General features: G+C 40.5%; 1 protein-coding gene across 1 annotated transcript in view; it reads right to left on the reverse strand.

Moving 5' to 3' along the window:
• Nucleotides 1-6283, reverse strand: part of SYCP2L (synaptonemal complex protein 2 like) — a 68002-nt gene extending 61719 nt beyond the window's left edge. Inside the window, exons 1-4 of the mRNA XM_078001062.1 lie at nucleotides 6167-6283; nucleotides 5963-6086; nucleotides 1152-1252; nucleotides 414-438 (exon numbers count right to left, since the gene is read on the reverse strand). The gene's annotated coding sequence lies outside the window, so the exon portion shown is untranslated. The remainder of the gene's footprint in view (nucleotides 1-413; nucleotides 439-1151; nucleotides 1253-5962; nucleotides 6087-6166) is intronic.
• Between the last annotated feature and the right edge of the window lie 1954 nt (nucleotides 6284-8237).

An 8237-nucleotide genomic window follows, 5' to 3' on the forward strand; every position in this document is an offset into this window, starting at 1 on the left:
TTAACTTGAGTTAAATGGAACAAAATCAAGCTATCCTCCAAAGTTTCTAAAATTTTACCTTTTACACTCTTGAAAGACAGAGAAAGGCATCTGAATCAGCTTCAAGCTAAATCAGTAGTAGCTAAATTTTTGCACATTTGAATGACAAAAGTGGCTTTCTATTACCTGAACAGAGCTAGCCATATGTCAGGAGCAGCTAAACAAAAATGTTTCTCAGACAAATACAAGACTTTTTTCTACAATGAAATACATTTCCAAATGACACCATGATGACCATAAGGTGGTCAATAAATCCAAATAAAATGTTTAAACTTACTTTACTTTTACATATCATTTAAATATTCTTTTCTCTGTGCCAGAATATTCTATTAATGAAAAATTAACAGCCAATTAGTAGCCAATAATATACTTACCTTCACTACTACTCCTGGAAATAATCTAACAAAAAGAAAGAAAAAGTAAAGCTCATATTATTTTTAAACAGCATGATAAACTATAACACAAATGTATTAGTGTTAATTGTCTCTAACAGGCAGGCATTGACTTTACAGAAGGAAAGAATTTTAGAGAAAGCCTATCTGAGCCTTAATCACATCCTTAAAATGTGCATATCACTCTCAATCAGGTGACTAATATATTTGTATATATGATAATAAATCACCTCTCATTTTTAACATTGGTTATATAGTTTCTTACTATGTCACATATTAATAATATTCTAATAATAATACATGAGAGTCTTTTGTTTTGTTTTAAGACAGAGTTTCACTCTTGTTTCCCAGGCTGAAGTACAATCCCGTGGTCCCGGCTCACTATAACCTCCGCCTCCCAGGTTCAAGTGATTCTCCTGCCTCAGCCTCCCAAATAGCTGAAATTACAGGCGCCTATCACCACACCCAGTAAATTTCTGTATTTTAGTAGAGACGGGTTTCACCATGTTGGCCAGGCTGGTCTCGACCTCCTGACTTCAGGTGATCCACTCACCTCGGCCTCCCAAAGTGTTGGGATTACAGGCGTGAGCCATCGCGCCCAGCCACGTCAGTCTTTTAACAAAACTTACATATTTAGAAAACCATGTTTTATAAATAACTTGAAGATTCCTGCCAATTACCAATGGCATCTGCTCAGTGAAGCATCCATCCCATCCTTACCAACGCAGTGTCAAAGAAGTCCTCTGTAACACGAATCAGCGATGTGTCTGAGGCTAGGCCTTCCGAGGTCAGAATTCCCGTTGTTCTTTCAAACCAGGAAACTAGGTACACAGGAGGACACTCATGTAACTACATATGACTAAATGCTGCCTATTCAATAAAATTTCACAGGACAATTTTCTCATTACAACAAAATCATCTGAAAGATCTTTTCCCATTCCATTCCATTTCAATGAGGCCTGGCTCTGAGACCTCCCACCGGAACACTTCACGATGGTGCCATACCACTACAGAACTGTCATAAGTAAGCTCTCAGAGATCAGCACAAAATAGAGTGCCAGCCAGGATCTGTGTCAGAAAGCCGTATAAAGGGACTAGTGAGGAGCATTTAAGACATAAATGAGGCCAGGCGCAGTGGCTCACGCCTGTAATCCCAGCACTCTGGGAGGCCGAGGCAGGTGGATCACTTGAGGCCAGGAGTTCAAGACCAGCCTGGGAAAGATGGTTAAACTTCATCTCTATAAAAAATATAAAAATTAGCTGGGTGTGGTGGTGCACACCTCTAGTCCTAGCTACTTGGGAGACTGAGGTGTGAGGATCACTTGAGTCCAGAAGGTCAACACTGTAGCAAGCGCTGTGATCACACCACTACACTCCAGCCTGGGCAACAGAGCGAGACCCCACCTCCAAAAAAAAAAGATAAGTGAACCTCCTCAGCACAGGGGGAAAAAAAATCTTGTGATCTAAGAATCTGCTGAAAACAAACTATCAAAGAATATATAGAATTTGGAAAGTTCTCAGAAGTATTCTTGGTTGTAGTAAATATGCCTCAGGCCTAGGTATCTTTCTTTTGTTAAAAAGCTTCCAGCTAATTAGAGAATTTTTTCCTATAGGAATATATATCCAATTTCATATTAAACTGCTGGAATTGGTATGATTTAAAATAAACTTCTGTAACCTTTCCTCCCCCACCCCAGAATATACGGTGTTTCCTCCATAAAGCAAAAACCATCTTATTTTTCCCATGATTTTTGCTGAGACTCGTCACTCTTAGAAAAATAAATAAAAATAAGAAAAACCCCGCATGCATAGTTAGAAATCATCAGCCGAACATGACATCAGTCACGTGAGTTTCTGATGAACAACTCTTGCAGGAGTCAGGCCTTCAAAACTCTGTACGCTTTGGGCCAAGAACCTGACTCACTCCAGCTGAAGATCAATAAACCAGTTTTCAACCTTGGCTGTACATTAGGAAAACCTGGAGAGTCAGGAAACATCCCCCAGACCCAGTAATCAGAATCACTGGTGATATACCCCCACCTGAGTTTTCTATTTTAGGTTTAAGAATGTTTGTGAGAGCTCTCCAGGTGACTGTCATGTCCAGCCAGGTTTGAAAGCCATTACTATGTTCCAAGTAAGGTTTCTTTTGTCTCAAATCGGACAAATACTTGCACTAGATTGAATCATCCACCTGCTGAAGAAAGCTTTTCTCCAATAGCACAAGAGAAGAAATGTCTCTCTATGTAGCAGAACTAACTGGTAAGGCTATATTTTCTCCCTCCCTAAGTTCATACTTAAAATTCTATGCTTTTCAAATACATTTTTGTCACCACTCCATCCCTCCAAAGCCTATCGCACTCCCAGCACCCTCCCAAATACGCTGGTTGAGTAGATACAGAAATGGCAGAAAGGCTGCACTCTCTGATCAATACTTGGCAACAGGAAGTTCTCACTGAACCCATTTATACACCCTGGTCACACATTGTCTAACAGACATCCCAGCTCTCCCCACAGTTGTATCACTACCAGAAGCCAGACACAATAGCCATGACTTCTTAGGAATATGGTATCAGACAAGTTGCTTAGTCCTCCTGGATTTTACAGTGCAGGACTAAAGATGTTCCTTCCTGTAGGGCTTTTTTTTTTTTTTTTTTTTTTTTTTGAGACAGAGTCTCACTCTGTGCCCAGACTGGAGTGCAGTAGCACCATCTTGGCTCACCACAACCTCCAGCTTAAGCAATTCCCCTTCCTCAGCTTCCCAAGTACCTGGGATTACAGGCATGAGCCACCACTGCCCAGCTAATTTCTGTATTTTTAATAGAGACGGGGTGTCACCATGTTGGCAAGGCTGGTCTCGAACCCCTGACCTCAGGTGATCCACCTGCCTCAACCTCCCAAAGTGCTGGGATTACAGGCGGGAGTCACCGTGCCATGAATTCTTATTCTATGGAGTAGAAGAACTTCCAAGCACACTTTGTGTTGAGTTTGCAAACACAATTGTCTTTAGAAGTATAGAGTTGGTCGGGCGCGGTGGCTCACACCTATAATCCCAGCACTTTGGGAGGCCGAGGCAGGCGAATCATCTGAGGTCAGGAGTTCAAGATGTGGGATATGATGAGGTTTCTGTTCAAATAATCTGATCAATCTTTTATTATTTAATTCATAGCACCCCCCCCTTTTTTCTCCTTCTTTCTCCTTTTTGCCTTTGTTAGATGCCCAGGCACACCACAGTACCAGGCGTTATCAGTACCAGCTCACATTCCTTGCCTTATTTGAAAAGAGGACTAACTTTCTAGCTCATTACAGACACCCCTTCCCCTTCCTCTCCACTTTCTTTTACGTGCCCACCCTATCTAAAAAAAAAAAAAAAAAAAAAAAAATCAAATGTTTAGCCAGCCGGGATTAGTTTAGATTGTACGACCCGACCCTGGCCAATGGGGAAAAGGTACACGGGCAGGGCTTGCGTCAGCAATAAAGGCTCTCATGCCCCTTTGTTGAGGTGTGCTCTCATGGCAACTGGCCAAGGAGGCACCCCCCTGCGCAGAAGTAAAATTGCTTTGCTAAGAATCCTTTGTTCGAGTGTTCAATTTCCTTAGAATTTTGAGCGTTATTCCCAACAGAGACAAGTCTGACCAATGTGGTGAAACCCCATCTTTACTAAAAATACAAAAAAATTAGCCGGGTGTGGTGGCACACACCTGTAATCTCAGCTACTTGGGAGGCTGAGGCAGAAGAATTGCTTGAACCTGGGAGACGGAGGTTGCAGTGAGCCAACATCGCCCCTGCACTCCAGCCTGGATGACAGAGCGAGACTCTGTCTCAAAAAAAAAAAAAAAAAAAAAAAGAAAGAAAAGAAAGAAAGAAACAAGTATAGAGTCTAAGCTGGGCATAGGGGCTCATGCCTGTAATCCTAGCACTTTGGGAGGCCAAGGTGGGTAGATCACTTGAGGTCAAGAGTTCGAGACCAGCCTGGCCAACATGGTAAAACCCTGTCTCTACTAAAAATACAAAAATTAGCTGGGCATGGTGGTGTGTGCCTGTAATCCCAGCTACTCAGGAGGCTGAGACAGGAGAATCACTTGAGCCCAGGAGGCAGAGGTTGAAGTGAGCTGAGATCGTACTACTACACTCCAGACTGGGTGACAAAATTAAGACCCTGTCTCAAAAAAAAAAAAAAAGAAAAGAAAAGAAAAGAAAAGAAAAAGAAAAAAGAAAGAAAGAAAAAAAGAGGTATAGAGTCTAGTATCCCATTCTCTTTGATAATGTTGATCTATTCTTGCCAAAACCTATATGAAATAACGTATCTAAATAATGGTTATGAAATTTCCATCACCAACTAGGATGCCAATGGAATATAGAAACTCCTACTTGATTTCAAAACTCCAGTGGGGATTTGATCTGACACTTTTTTAAACCTTGGGAGGGAATTCTTAAACCTAAATAGAAAAGTTAGGGTGGGGCATATTCCAATTCATATCCCAAAAGGTCAGCTTAGGGTTCCAAGGTATACTTAGAACATCTCTGCTTCATTTCCTTTGAGATTTTATCTCCTTTTCCCTGCTTCCTGTTATCTGCATAAGTTAGTGTGTCAGCAGGTCAAGTGGGGTTACATGCAAAATGAAATATATACGGTCTGCATAAGCACAGTCTTTAATTCCCCCTGCAAACACTTCTGAAGTCCCTAAGAGGAGTTTGGGAAAGCCTGGAGTTTGCTTTTTCTCCTGAAGGGGTAGCTTCAGAATCAGATGCATTTTAGAGTAACAAAGGGCAAAGACAGATCTTGGCCCAATCTGGCCTTAATAAACTTCAGGTACTAGAACTCAAGGTGTAAATCAAAGACATTATTAGCAGTCAGATCATCCTTCTACCTTACTTCTTCCCCACATCTCCTCACCAATAAACAAACTTGTCTCTGGGTTGCAAAAACCTCACCATTAAAAGAGAGGAGCTACAGCAAGAGATGTTGCAGATTCTGCTTTGCTTCCAGATGCCGTTACAAAGGCACTCACTGTGTTATCTCCTGGTTAATATTTTTAAAAGAATAAAATGTGATAATTTGGGTAACTTTGAATAAGCAAAAATGTTTTTGCTATTGGTTTTTTCAGATTCATCCAAGGTTTAGAAAACAGGAAAAGTGACGTGTTACAAGAGCAAAGAAAAGTTTTCGATGATCATTTTTCTAGGTCTAATCTTGTTAATAAAGTCTATTAAAATAGTTCTAGAGCCTACTCCTACTCATTTTCCCCCAAATTCACTAAAATAATTTAAAATAATAATCACTGCATAGGCTCATCAAGAGGAGTGGTTGTGTCTGACTCGATCCCGTGCACTCCCAAAGTGCCTTGCATAGCAAGTACATCAGGAAATGTATGTTGAATTTAATTTTTTATTAGAAATAAGCAATAAGAATGGATATCAATTTCTTTTCAAATTGGATTTCAAAGGAACAGAAATACTAAACTTAACTAGATAACTAAATCCATATAAGTTCTTTAAGTTACCCAAAGCCATATAAAATAAAAATAGGACACTTATCTTTGGGATCAGTCCCTGCTGAATTAGCAAAGGTTCATCTTCTTTCGGGCCATCTATGAAGAATCGCTGAATACATTTCAGCAACAGTGACACAGACTGAAATTCATTTTTATCTAGTTCCTAGGTATAAACCACACTAAATTAAAACACTTATAAATAATTATACATTCATATTTTGGTCACAAAGCAAACCAACTTGCCTTATTTATTAATCTGTTAAGACGGTGTAATAGAAGATGATTATATTTTTGAGGACAGTGGCTCTCTTTCTGTTGAAAGTATTCTTTTATTTTCTGAAATCCTTTATCATGGAATGCATTCATAATAAGTGACTGAAGCTGGAAAGATGATAGTTTGCAAATTACTTTTTCCCTAAAAACATTTATTTTATAGTAATATTTCTAACTGATATCATTATCAATAAGAATTCAGTGTGAAATAATATAGGGTAAACATAGAATGGAGATCTCTATGTTGAATAGTAAACAATCATTTCACAAATGATTGATGTTTCTGTTGGCTTAAGACAAGAGTTCCCAAAATGTGGCTCCTAGACCACCAGCAGCGTTGGCATCACCTGGGGAATTCTTCGCACTCAGACTCAGGGCAGAGCCCTTCATGTGATTCTGAAGTCTGGGAACCACTGACCCAAGGAAAACAACACTTGAGTTTCAGGTATCATGGGATGAAGACCCTCTGCAATGTTGGGAATTCTAAAACACTAAAAATTCAAGCCTATGATCACTCACTAAGTGACATAAATGATCATAATAGAAGGAAGAAAAATAATACTAATAATTATAGATAAGTATGCAAATTGACCATAATGAATGAAATTCATCTTTTCTGCCTGCACATTAGCTAAGACATGCTTCTAAGTACATATACTTAAAGGGCCGGGCGCAGTGGCATACACCTGTAATCCCAGCACTTTGGGAGGCCAAGGCAGGCGGATCACCTGAGGTCAGGAGTTCGAGACCAGCCTGACCAACATGGAGCAACTCCGTCTCTACTAAAAATACAAAATTAGCCAGACATGGCGGTGCATGCCTGTAATCCCAGCTACTTGGGAGGCTGAGGCAGGAGAATGCTTGAACCTGGGATGGAGGTTGCAGTGAGTCGAGATCGCACCATTGCACTCCAGCCTGTGCAACAAGAGCAAAACTCTGTCTCAAAAAAAAAAAAGTGCATATACCTGAATAACAGACATTTCCTTAAACATTTAAACTATAAAAGATTTTTGATCTTTAAAAATAAAACAATACTATTTTAATAAGGAAGCAATTTACTATCTACAGCCTAAAATTCCACTTATTCTTAGTACTGAATTAAAAGGGAAAACAGCATTTAAAATTATTCCATTTAAACGGAATGTTTTCTTTTTTCAGTCAACACATAGTGAGTTTTTTTGTGCCAAGTGTGTTAAGTGTTCTGCAGATGTTATTATTTAATCCTCGCCTCGGTCCTGAGAGGTTAGGTTCTTTATCTCAGGATAGAAGTAGCAAGGATAAGAAAGGTTACAAACTTATGTGAGATCACTCAGCTGAAATTTACTCCCTTTTACCTGCTTAAAACTCTGCCATTGCCAGGCGCGGGGCTCACGCCCATAATCCCAGCACTTTAGGAGGCCAAGGCAAGAGGATCGCTTAAGCCCAGAAGTTTGATATCAGCCTGGGCAATATATTGAGACTCAATCTCTACAAAAAATGAAAAACTAGTCAGGTGTGGTGGTTCATGCCTGTAGTCACAGCTACTCAGAAGGCGAGGCAGGAGGATCACTTGAGCCCAGGAGGTCAAGGCTGCAGTGAGCCATGATTATACCACTGCACTCCACCCGGGGTGACAGAGTGAGATCCTGTTAAAACAGAACAAAACTTTGCCATGGCTTCCTCTGCATTCAGAACAAATCCAAGTCCTTTGCTTTAGCCCACAGAACGTGGCATGATCTGATCTCTGACAGTCTGACACTACCCTGCTAATGAGTCCTAGGATAAGTCAAGCTCTTACCTTGGGGCCTTTGACCTGGCTGTTCAAGGCCTGGGCTACTTCACACCACCACTTTCCACATGGCTGGCTCCACTCAGACCACAGCTTAAGCATAACTTTTTCAGGTAGATCTTCCAGGGCCACCTTAAGTAGACCAGGTGTCTCCTCAACACTCCCAATCATTCCCCATCTCAATACCCTGTTGTTTTTCTTCCTGCTTTCTTTGGCTCTCTGCCAGTCTATAAGCTCCATAAAGGCAGAAGTTGTATCTAGTTTGTTCAGTAC

This window comes from Macaca mulatta, chromosome 4 (assembly GCF_049350105.2).
Source record: "Macaca mulatta isolate MMU2019108-1 chromosome 4, T2T-MMU8v2.0, whole genome shotgun sequence".
Classification (NCBI taxonomy): domain Eukaryota; kingdom Metazoa; phylum Chordata; class Mammalia; order Primates; family Cercopithecidae; genus Macaca; species Macaca mulatta.